Here is a 13,269-nt window from a genome sequence, read left to right as displayed (position 1 = left end):
TGGTGTCCAAAGCAAGGAAGAGAGCTGCTAATAACCACAGGGAGGCACTCCTAGAAACATACTACAAAGAGGAGACTGAGAAAGACAAAAGACCTATATGTATAACCACCTTTAATATAGAGTCTGATCGCGCCACAAAGATAATAAAGAAACACTGGCGCACCCTGAACAGTGGTAACCTGAACATACCAAAACCTATGTTCTCCCATAGGAAGGGAAAGAACCTCAGAGATATTCTGCTACATACCCGCCCTAAAACATTAACTGGCAAGGAGAGGGCCCAACAAGTACTAAGCACGCTACCGGGGGCCACCATCCTTGCAGCAACTGCAGCGTGTGTCACCTGACGTCCAAAACAAAGAAAGTGATCTTTAATAATAACATGACATGGGAACTTCGCAAATTCACAAATTGTAACACCACAGGGGTCGTCTACATGATTACCTGTACATGTAACCTACATTACGTGGGCATGACCACTAGGAAGGTCAGCACGAGAATAGTGGAACACCGTAGCACATCAGGTTCAAACGGGCCACCACTAAAATGACATCGCATTTCATTGAAAAACAACACACTCCCAATGATCTAACATGGGTAGTGTTAGAACATATCAGACACCCTGATAACCTCGAACATAGACTATTAGAAAAGGAACAACGCTGGGTTTTCAAATTATGCACAGACACTCAAGGTCTGAATGACAACATCCCGTGGGGCCAGTTCACCAAGTAACAAAATGTCCCTACAATACCTCTCAGCCATAGCCAAGTTTATCACACAGGAGACGGCTTCATTTCGATAGGCATTTGTCATCTCGCCTACATAAGTCATTAGCAACGTCAGCACACTCAGTTTTGTTTTTTGCCAGTGAGTTTTTGGTGTTTCATGAACACGGAAATCTATATGTAATCAACAGACTGAGCAGGATAAACTTTGCTGGTACTCCATTCTTTATGAATAGCACACAATATACGAGAAAAAAACACAAATTGCGCTTCAGGGAGATTTTGCCCTCTGCATATAGCGCCCCTTTTTTATAGTGCCATACTGCAAAGTGTTGCTAAGATTGCCAAACCCCCCCCCTTTTTTAGTTCTGCAGTTTTACTAACAAGTATCCATGACGGACTACAATGAGCCCCATTTAAACTTAGCCATGGCAAGTCTCGGAGGCATACTCTACATATGGCCGGGGACATGCAGGTTTTCCGTCGGCCATTTTGGAAGGTAGACGGTCTAGTCAATACTCCAATGACTAGGCGGATATGGAAGTATATCAGTAAGCACCCGTGGAGAGACGCGTTAGTATGTGGTCTCCAGGGGAGCAAATAAGTGATTACCCGTGAGGTGCACTCTGATGAAGTACGTTTTATCCTTACAGTTGGTTCTTCCCTGGACCCTGACTGACGGATTTTGAGTCTTCTGGAGGCATCGGGCAATCCCCAGTTTCCCCCATTTTTTACAGGATCACTTACTGATAATCCTTGTTACCATTACTATTGCAGAGTGTGAGTACGAGCCCCTCAACCCTTCCAGACCGTGGGGCTCTTTTCAGCCTCATGAAAAGTATGTGATTTCATCTGTGTATTACCTACTGGCGGTCGCCAGTAGGTAGTTATAGTTAGGACCGTGTTTCCAAAGGAAATCTCAAAATTCTATTTTGAATAACTTTGGCGCCGGTTGACGAATCCTCGCGAAATTTTCAAAACTAATGGGGCGCTACGCTCCACTCCTACCCTGAAAGTCTCGGGGTGATTCGTCAAGCAGGGGCTGAGAAAAAAGGGGGGTCCCAAAACGCGTTTTCCCCATGCATTTTTCCATAGGACCTTTAGTCCGAGCTACAGCCCGAACGGCTGAACAGAATTACTTGTAATTTGGCAGAGAGGTAGTCCGCAGGTCAAGGATGTGCCTTTTGTAGGTCTGGTGTAAATCTGTTCAGTAGTTCCTGAGAAAATAGCATTTAAATCAATATATATATCTGTAAGCGCGCTTCGTGCGCTTACGGTAAGCTTACCGTACGCGTACGGTGCCGTGCGCGAGCTCAAATCTGATTGGTTGTCACATGACTGTAAACATTCGAATCGGACGAAATCAGGAAGTGTCGGCCGCCATTTCGTGTGTTTCACACAGAAAAAAAAAGGGAGATAACGTGAAAAGGGGGCAAGGAAGAGAGTTACAGACCCCCTAACATTTGAAAGGGGGCCAAAGAAGGACACAAAAGTACGAAAAAAACATTTATTAATTTAAAAAAAAAATCGCGGAGTACGCGTACGGTAAGCGTACGGGAGAAAAAATAAATAAAAAAAGAAATAAAATTCAGATTTAAGTGTTTAGATATTAGGGGGCTCTAAAAAGAGCCGTTGTGTTTATGAAGTGATTTTTAGTGGTACCTACAAGTAAGTACCGACGCAGAGTCTAAGGTTCAAGAGGAAGACTCTGTTCCCTTTATCAGTGAAGTGTACACCATCTCCTCTATAAATGTCTTGCATGTTGTAACGCAAGTTGTTGTGGTAAATGGAACCCATACCATAGTCTCGCAGGAAAGCAGAAACAGATTTGTTGACGTGCTTTCTTGCTTTGTCAATCTGTGGACAAAAATGATTGGACCAGTTCCATTTTTGCCTTTGGCATATGTTAGAATACGCAAAGGCAGTTTTAGGGAAAAGTGAAAACAGTTGTGCAAAGGTCTCCTTCATAAGCATTTCCAGACCTACCCCAGTCAAAGTGCCTAGGTCATTGCCACCACAGTGCACTATTATGAGGTCAGGGTGTTGGATTTGCATGAAGGATTTCACCAATGGCATCAATTGGTGCCACTTTAACCCTCTCTGACCAATCCATTTAATGTCTACATTTGGCAAAGCAAGGTCTCTCACCATACCTGTTTTCTCTGCATACTTTTCACTCCAGAAGACATAGCTGTGCCCTACAATCCACACTGTGAACATCTTCAAAGGAGATCTGGATGCACTCAGGAGGTGTATTTCAGTAGAATGGGAAAAAGAAATGAAAGACAGTTTGGAAATGGAGGCATACATATTTTTTTTAAATAAAAAGAACTCATTGGCTGTTTCACACCATTCTACACTAAAAACTAGGCTGTATGTGTAAATTTATAGAAGCATGTTTTGTATTGGTACAGAAAAATGTGTTACCAAAGAACATTACTATGGATTTGCTGTTAGGTTTGAAAAGTCAAGCACTCTTGCACTTTGAAAATGAAACATTGTGTGGTGAACTTCTGACCTGACTCCACACAGCAGTGTTCCATGAGCTGTTACTATGGTAGCAGGCAGAAGTCAACTTGGGGGAAGGGTACTTTTGGAAAAGGGTTGGTTTTCAACCAATAGAAATGTGTGATTTCATTTGAAAAAAAGGGGGAAGCAATGAGATTTGTAATTAACATGTATATGTGTGGAAAAAGAGAGGGAAACATTGCCATTATCTGGTTCTGGTGAGAGGAGAGAGGTGTACAGAACAGAGATCCTGGCTCTGATAATCTGCTGTGTGAGTGCCACATTTCTTTCACATCTAACTATTTTTAAAGGTGAGTTAAGAGTTTGAGAGGGGATGTATGTGGTAAATTTAGAAATGAATAATAGAATTGGAATTCCTTTTGTTGAAGTTGTGTTTTTCAATTTGTGTTTTGGGAGAAATTTAAATGTAAGGAACATGTAAAATATTATGGACTATGTTTTCACCATGTGCAAAGAGGAATTGTTGAAAGAGATTTATTGCGTATTACTCTGGTAATTTTAGATTGGCATTAGTAGGAAAGGGGCAGCTATTTTTCTGCATAAGTAGACTCTTAGCACACACCCAGCTGCTTATCCTGTAGAATCATGCATAGTATTCACAACCGAGTGGTGTTTGAGGTTGCAGTGAGTAATGCAAATACATACAACAACACTAAGGCTGGTTGCCTTTGCTGGGGTGTAGTCATTCACCCAGATTACACATGTTCCTGGTCTCAAAAAGCTGTTTGGACATGTGCTGTTTTCAGAATCTGAAAAGTGGATTGAAAATGTGTCAGACTGTAAAAGTACTTATCACTTGCCAAAAAAAGAGTAGTAAGTGTGCTTTCAAATTGGGAAAGAAATTTCGTTTTCTGCCTAATTTCTAACCATGACTCTGTGTGCAAAGAGGAATTGTTGACAGAGATTTATTGCGTATTACTCTGGTAATTTTAGATTTGCATTAGTAGGAAAGGGGCAGCTATTTTTCTGCAGAAGCAGACTCTTAGCACACACCCAGCTGCTTATCCTGTAGAATCATGCATAGTATTCACAACCGAGTGGTGTTTGAGGTTGCAGTGAGTAATGCAAATACATACAACAACACTAAGGCTGGTTGCCTTTGCTGGAGTGTAGTCATTCACCCAGGTTACACATGTTCCTGGTCTCAAAAAGCTGTTTGGACATGTGCTGTTTTCAGAATCTGAAAAGTGGATTGAAAATGTGTCAGACTGTAAAAGTACTTATCACTTGCCAAAAAAAGAGTAGTAAGTGTGCTTTCAAATTGGCAAAGAAATTTCGTTTTCTGCCTAATATCAAACCATGACTCTGTGTGCAAAGAGGAATTGTTGACAGAGATTTATTGCGTATTACTCTGGTAATTTTAGATTTGCATTAGTAGGAAAGGGGCAGCTATTTTTCTGCAGAAGCAGACTCTTAGCACACACCCAGCTGCTTATCCTGTAGAATCATGTATAGTATTCACAACCGAGTGGGGTTTGAGGCTGCAGTGAGTAATGCAAATACATTCAACATCACTAAGGCTGGTTGCCTTTGCTGGAGTGTAGTCATTCACCCAGGTTACACATGTTCCTGGTCTCAAAAAGCTGTTTGGACATGTGCTGTTTTCAGAATCTGAAAAGTGGATTGAAAATGTGTCAGACTGTAAAAGTACTTATCACTTGCCAAAAAAAGAGTAGTAAGTGTGCTTTCAAATTGGCAAAGAAATTTCGTTTTCTACCTAATTTCTAAACATGACTCTGTGTGCAAAGAGGAATTGTTGACAGAGATTTATTGCGTATTACTCTGGTAATTTTAGATTTGCATTACTAGGAAAGGGGCAGCTATTTTTCTGCAGAAGCAGACTCTTAGCACACACCAAGCTGCTTACCCTGTAGAATCATGCATAGTATTCACAACCGAGTGGGGTTTGAGGTTGCAGTGAGTAATGCAAATCCATTCAGCATCACTAAGGCTGGTTGCCCTTGCTGGAGTGCAGTCATTCACCCAGGTTACACATGTTCCTGGTCTCAAAAACCTTTTTGGACATGTGCTGTTTTCAGAATCTGAAAAGTGGATTGAAAATGTGTCAGACTGTAAAAGTACTTATCACTTGCCAAAAAAAGAGTAGTAAGCGTGCTTTCAAATTGGCAAAGAAATTTCGTTTTCTGCCTAATATCAAACCATGACTCTGTGTGCAAAGAGGAATTGTTGACAGAGATTTATTGCGTATTACTCTGGTAATTTTAGATTTGCATTAGTAGGAAAGGGGCAGCTATTTTTCTGCAGAAGCAGACTCTTAGCACACACCCAGCTGCTTATCCTGTGGAATCATGCATAGTATTCACAACCGAGTGGGGTTTGAGGTTGCAGTGAGTAATGCAAATACATTCAACATCAGTAAGGCTGGTTGCCCTTGCTGGAGTGTAGTCATTCACCCAGGTTACACATGTTCCTGGTCTCAAAAAGCTGTTTGGACATGTGCTGTTTTCAGAATCTGAAAAGTGGATTGAAAATGTGTCAGACTGTAAAAGTACTTATCACTTGCCAAAAAAATAGTAGTAAGTGTGCTTTCAAATTGGCAAAGAAATTTCGTTTTCTGCCTAATATCAAACCATGACTCTGTGTGCAAAGAAGAATTGTTGACAGAGATTTATTGCGTATTACTCTGGTAATTTTACATTTGCATTAGTAGGAAAGGGGCAGCTATTTTTCTGCAGAAGCAGACTCTCAGCACACACCCAGCTGCTTATCCTGTAGAATCATGCATAGTATTCACAACCGAGTGGGGTTTGAGGTTGCAGTGAGTAATGCAAATACATTCAACATCACTAAGGCTGGTTGCCTTTGCTGGAGTGTAGTCATTCACCCAGGTTACACATGTTCCTGGTCTCAAAAAGCTGTTTGGACATGTGCTGTTTGCAGAATCTGAAAAGTGGATTGAAAATGTGTCAGACTGTAAAAGTACTTATCACTTGCCAAAAAAGAGTAGTAAGTGTGCTTTCAAATTGGCAAAGAAATTTCGTTTTCTGCCTAATATCAAACCATGACTCTGTGTGCAAAGAGGAATTGTTGACAGAGATTTATTGCGTATTACTCTGGTAATTTTAGATTTGCATTAGTAGGAAAGGGGCAGCTATTTTTCTGCAGAAGCAGACTCTTAGCACACACCCAGCTGCTTATCCTGTAGAATCATGCATAGTATTCACAACCGAGTGGGGTTTGAGGTTGCAGTGAGTAATGCAAATACATTCAACATCACTAAGGCTGTTTGCCTTTGCTGGAGTGTAGTCATTCACCCAGGTTACACATGTTCCTGGACTCAAAAAGCTGTTTGGACATGTGCTGTTTTCAGAATCTGCAAAGTGGATTGAAAATGTGTCAGACTGTAAAAGTACTTATCACTTGCCAAAAAAAGAGTAGTAAGTGTGCTTTCAAATTGGCAAAGAAATTTCGTTTTCTGCCTAATTTCTAACCATGACTCTGTGTGCAAAGAGGAATTGTTGACAGAGATTTATTGCGTATTACTCTGGTAATTTTAGATTTGCATTACTAGGAAAGGGGCAGCTATTTTTCTGCAGAAGCAGACTCTTAGCACACACCCAGCTGCTTATCCTGTAGAATCATGCATAGTATTCACAACCGAGTGGGGTTTGAGGTTGCAGTGAGTAATGCAAATACATTCAACATCACTAAGGCTGTTTGCCTTTGCTGGAGTGTAGTCATTCACCCAGGTTACACATGTTCCTGGACTCAAAAAGCTGTTTGGACATGTGCTGTTTTCAGAATCTGCAAAGTGGATTGAAAATGTGTCAGACTGTAAAAGTACTTATCACTTGCCAAAAAAAGAGTAGTAAGTGTGCTTTCAAATTGGCAAAGAAATTTCGTTTTCTGCCTAATTTCTAACCATGACTCTGTGTGCAAAGAGGAATTGTTGACAGAGATTTATTGCGTATTACTCTGGTAATTTTAGATTTGCATTACTAGGAAAGGGGCAGCTATTTTTCTGCAGAAGCAGACTCTTAGCACACACCCAGCTGCTTATCCTGTAGAATCATGCATAGTATTCACAACCGAGTGGGGTTTGAGGTTGCAGTGAGTAATGCAAATACATTCAACATCACTAAGGCTGGTTGCCTTTGCTGGAGTGTAGTCATTCACCCAGGTTACACATGTTCCTGGTCTCAAAAAGCTGTTTGGACATGTGCTGTTTTCAGAATCTGAAAAGTGGATTGAAAATGTGTCAGACTGTAAAAGTACTTATCACTTGCCAAAAAAAGAGTAGTAAGTGTGCTTTCAAATTGGCAAAGAAATTTCGTTTTCTGCTTAATATCAAACCATGACTCTGTGTGCACACAGGAATTGTTTTTAGATATTTAATTTGTGATGGTTTTATTGTGATTTTCACTTGTAGGAAAGGGGTACATAGTATTTTAAGATTTGAAAAGATCATAAAAAATATAGTAATATATTTAAATAAAATAAAGGATTTTTTTTTTAGTTTTTTTCAGGTATTGCTGAAGAGCAGTGAACAAAATTTAAGATGCCTACAAAATCCAGACTAAGGAAAAACCAGAAAAAAAATCTATATTTGAAGACAACTGGAGGACCTAAGTTAGTTGGAGATGCTCATGTTGGGAAAAAGAGAAAGTCTTCTGGTAAGCAGACAAAAGATTTTTTTAAAAATATCTTCAAAAAAAGGAAAAATGTACAAAATGTCTGTACTGGAAATAATGTTTTAAATAGAAAACAACAGGAAAAAATTGAGCATTTAGTTAATGCAAATATACCTTCAGAAACAATAAAGATTAACTTAAAAAGAAAAACAACGTTTAAAGAGATTCGTAGAAAAATGTTTCAGAGAGGAGTTATGTCCAATTTGATAAAGGATGTGAAGAAATATAAGAAAAAAGAAAAATGTTATAAGAGAAAAAAAGAAATTGAAGCCATTGTAGCAAAGGCTTTAGAATTAAAAAGGAAACTATTCATTTTAATTTTGAACAGGATGCGTACATTAGATAAAATGGTCAATGTACTGAAATCACAAAGCAAAAGGAAAAGACTAGTGAAAAGAACAAACTTTTGTAAAGTGTTTTTAGGAGAATGGATGCATAGTTCAAGTAGTGAACCTTTTTTTAATGAAGAGAGTTATCTTCAAAGTAATAGTTTGCTGCATGCAGTTGACACCAGAGGTCGTGCTTATGAAGTGAAAAATGGTTGTATAATGGAGAAGGAGAAAATGGTTCCAAGAGATGAGGAACAAGTGATGGCGGATGAGGTTATGGGGAGACGTCCTAAAGCCCCAGTGTATACTTGGAATTGTAGTAGTATTTGCAATGTGCGTCAGGAATCTATTGATAAATTTCGTGAGTTTCTAAGAGAATATAGTAAAAAATGTGTTAAACAGAAGATTAAGGTGCTTCAAAGTCTAGATCCATGCAGAGTGAGAGAGAATACTGGTTTGCAGGGACATTCTCTGGCTTGTCTATCTAGAAAAGTGTGTAAAAGTGTTTTTCATCATTTTAGGATGCTGGCTGTTCATCATACTGAAATGAGAAAGTTTGTGAGACGATTGTATTTTGCTAAAAGTCCAGCAATAAAGTTAGATGAATTGAATAGGGCTCTGTTCCGTGGATCGGTATCAGATGTAGAGAAGGTTACTGATGAAATTCAGTTTAGTTACTTTGGTCCAGAACAAGACAGTGCAGGTAATGACACAGTTATTCAGGAAGATGTGGAAGAGAATGTAGAACCCTCTGTAAGTAAGAAATTTGATGATCAAATGACAAAATTTGCAATAATCTCTATTGAAAGACCAAATATTACTAGTATTTGTTGCCGCAGAACTCATTATAGAAATCAAACCAGGAATGTTGATCTCTACAGAAAAAGTGAAAATGAAGATAATTATAAGTGGAAGGATTTTGCAACATATATATTTCTTGAAAATTGTTTTGAATTGGGTGAAGATCAGCGTATTTGTAAATACTGTTATAATAAGTTAGAAGAAAATAGAATGCCGACCAGAGCTGTACATAATAATTTAGAATTGGATGCTATTCCTGCCGAACTTTCTGAATTAAATACATATGAGTCTATACTCATTCAATGTGTTCATCCGTTCCAGACCATAGTACGTATGGAGCCCAAAACTGGTAAATTACCTCCTGCAGATTTACTGAGAGGTTTAAAAGGTAGAGTGGTGTATTTGCCCTTGGATTTGAAAAAAAAATATGGAAACTTTTGATGCAGATACTTTGGAAACTGAACCATTAGTTATTCTGGTTAATGGTGTACCTACAAAGAATAAGAAGATTTGGCAGGAGCTGGTAGATGTACGGAAAGTACAAAGAGCAAATTTGTATTTGAAAAGGAATAACAAATGGTATGAATCAATTTATATAGAAGAAGAAGATTTACAAGAAGACACAGAAACACCAACTGGACAAATTGAAAAAGTGGACAAGTCAAAGGAAGAAGAAATTTATGAACATTTTAGCATACATCCTCTTCATTCAAAAGAAGTTATGGGAGACACTATTGATCTGTTTCAGATGAAGAAAGCAAAAGGAACTCCCGTGAGTGTATGGGAGGAGAGCTTGGAAGCTCGATGTTTTCCCCAGCTGTTTCCTACAGGAAAAGGAGGACGATAAGATGAACGTCCAGAACAGATTCCAGCTTCTGAGTATCGGACTACAAGACTATATGCAGAAGATCCAAGATTTCGACAAAGTATTCCTTATTTGTTCCATCTTTTATTTGAAAGCGACTTGTCTGCATTATCTTATGCAGTAAATCACATTTTAAAAAGTGGAGTACATTTACAAAATGTGTCTGCTAAGGATTTTATGGAGAAAGTGCAGCACCGAGATGATCATTTGGAAACACAACTGATCAATCTGATGGCTTGTCAGCGTGGGACAAATGAATATTGGTACCGACGCCATGGTGAATTAAAATGCATGTTACGGAATTTAGGAACTCCAACATGGTTCCTTACCCTAAGCTGTGCCGAGTACGCTTGGGATGATTTACTGGATTTTCTACGAGAGGCAAATTCAAACATTAAAAACATCGAATACAAGACAGCAGGAGAACTGTGCTCATTGGATCCGGTTAATGTTTGCAGATATTTCAATCATAGATTTGAGGCCATGATGTGCTTCATCTGCAATAAAAAAAATCCACCTCTTGGAGAAGTTGTGGATTTCTTTTGGAGAAAAGAGTACCAAGCAAGAGGTGCTCCTCATATTCATATGCTGTTGTGGATCAAGGATGCCCCAAAGTTTGGAACAGATACTGATGAAGCAGTGTTATCTTTCATTGAAGAATATGCAACATGTGCTATACCAAAAAGCACAGAAGAGAAAAAGTTAAAGGAGCAAGTTTTACGTTTCCAAAGTCATCGGTGTGGAAAATACTGCCGACGGAAATACAAGAGCAAAGATAAATTCTACACTAAATGTCGATTTGGATTTCCTAGACCTGTTCTTTCAAAAGGAAGAGTAAACAGTTTTATGTCAGCTGTGAGACATACTATTACAAGAAAATCACCTAAGAATACCTACAACCTAAAAAGAAAAGAAGAATCAAAAAATATAAATGACTACAACCCAGTCATTTTATCCATGTGGAATGCTAACATGGATATACAGTATGTAGCTGACAATTCCATTGCTGTTGCTCGATATGTAACGTCTTACATTACTAAATCAGAAAAAACTGAATTGAAAGAAATGTGGGAAGAGATTTCTCACGAGAAGACTGTCAGTAAGAAGCTATACAGTTTCAGTTTAAAGATGTTATCACATCGAGAAATTGGATCCTACGAATGTTCAGATAGGTTATCTTCTGCAAGTCTCTACTCGAAATCAAGAAGAATAATTTGGGCAAGTTTAGGCCTTGCAGCAATGAGAAATCAGGTACTGAAATCTGTTGGAGAAATTGAATATTTGGCCGAGAATGACCCAGAAAGTACAGATATTTTGAAATCAAACATGTTGGACACATATTACCCAAAGAGAAGTCATCATCTTGAGAACATGTGTCTCTATGAAGTGCTGCAGAACTACATTTATTCACGGAAAGCCAGAGAAGACATCAACAATGGAAAATATAAAGTCATTGGTGAGGAAGGATGTTTGGTGAAGCAAACAAAAGGAAGTTTGATAAATCACAGGAAGCTCAGTTGCGAAACTACTGACAAAAAGGAATTTTACTACTTGGCTCTTTTACAGCTGTTTAAACCATGGCGTTCAGAGGACGAACTACTGGGAGAATTTCAAAGCTATGAAGATTCCTTTAATGCTTGCAAAGACAGCATAGAATGCAGTACTTTCATAACTTATGTCCAAATGTTAAATGAAGAAATTGAACAGGAAACTACAATTGCAGCTGAAGTAGCTAGAGACAGTTCTCAAGACAGCCAAAGTTCTGGAACGCTCAGTCAAGATCCCCTAGGACAACCAATCGTAGAAAATGAAGCTGCAATAGCTATGACTGAAGTGGAAACGGCTATGAATCAAGCTCAAGAAGAATTAATAGACTTACCAAATTTGGAAGGACAACTGAATGAAGAGCAGCAACAAATTTATGAAGAGATCAGAAACAAAATTGATCACGGATTACTACATGAAAAAAAAGAGTGCTCATGCACATCATTTCAACCAATCAGGATGTATGTAAGCGGACAAGCTGGAACTGGAAAAAGTTTCTTAATAAAAGTCATCAGAAGCTACCTACAGCAAAAAACGGATTCAACTTTGTCTTGTGTGGTTACTGCTCCAACTGGGTTAGCAGCATATAACATAAAAGGAATCACCTTACATCGTTTGCTAATGTTACCAGTGGAGCATGAGAACAAAATACAATACCACAAGCTAACTGGAGAAGCATGCTTGGAAGTTTCAAGAGTATTGAAGAAGATGCAAGTTCTCATTATTGATGAGGTGAGCATGGTATCAAACTTAATGCTTGCCTTTGTGCATTTAAGAATGCAGCAAATTCTAAGGAGAGACTATGACGTGTTATTTGGTGGAAAACATGTCATAGTTTTTGGGGATCTTCTACAGCTTACTCCAGTTAAAGGACAACCAGTGTTTAATACTGTGACACATGAAGACACAAAGAAGTCATTGGGAAGCATTGGTAATGCAAATATTTGGTCCTTCTTTGAGTACAAGGAACTTACTACTAATATGAGGCAAGCAAACGATGAAGAATATGGAAGTATTCTGAAAGATATCAGAATTGGACTACTCACTGAAGCTGGCACGAAAGCATTACAGAGTCGGTTGCTACATAATTTATTCCCAAAGGAAGAAATAGTTGCAGAGAAAATATACAAGAACATTGCAGAAAAGAAAAGTGTAATCTGCTTAATGCCAACTCTACGTGAATGCTCAATATTCAATGAGGAACTTTTGAAATTGGAAAAGGAAGAGATTAGGAAATTGGAAGCAGTGGACAAAATTCAGCATGAAAGAATTACTATTACATTAACAGGCAAACTGAAAAATAAATTGGATTCACTAGAGAAGAACATTTCCAAAACTGCTGGATTAGAAAAAAATCTATATGTTTGCATGAACTGTAGAGTATTTTTAAGGAGAAATTTGGATGTTGAAAAAGGTTTAGTGAATGGAGCTATGGGAAGAGTTGTGGGTTTTATTAATTACCAGAAAAAAGAAGGAATTGAATGTTTAAAAATAAAATTTGATCAGATAGAAGAAGTTATAGACATTTGTCGTTGTACAGTTCGTTTCATGCTTGTGAAAGACTTATATGTACGTAGGAAGCAGTTTCCGTTTTCTCTAGCATATGCTGTAACTATTCACAAGTCTCAAGGATTGACTGTAGATTGTGCTTTTGTGAACATTGGTTCAACTGTGTTCAAAGAAGGTATGGCTTATGTTGCTTTGTCACGAGTGAAAACATTATCTGGTTTATTTATGATAGACTTTGATGACTCAAAAGTTAGTGCTGATGCAAATTGTGTAAAGGAGTAAAATAGATTAAGAAGAACCTATGCTCCTCA

This window comes from Triturus cristatus, chromosome 8 (genome assembly GCF_964204655.1).
Source record: "Triturus cristatus chromosome 8, aTriCri1.1, whole genome shotgun sequence".
NCBI classification, from domain to species: Eukaryota; Metazoa; Chordata; class Amphibia; order Caudata; family Salamandridae; genus Triturus; species Triturus cristatus.
Note: the sequence above shows the minus strand (reverse complement) of the source record.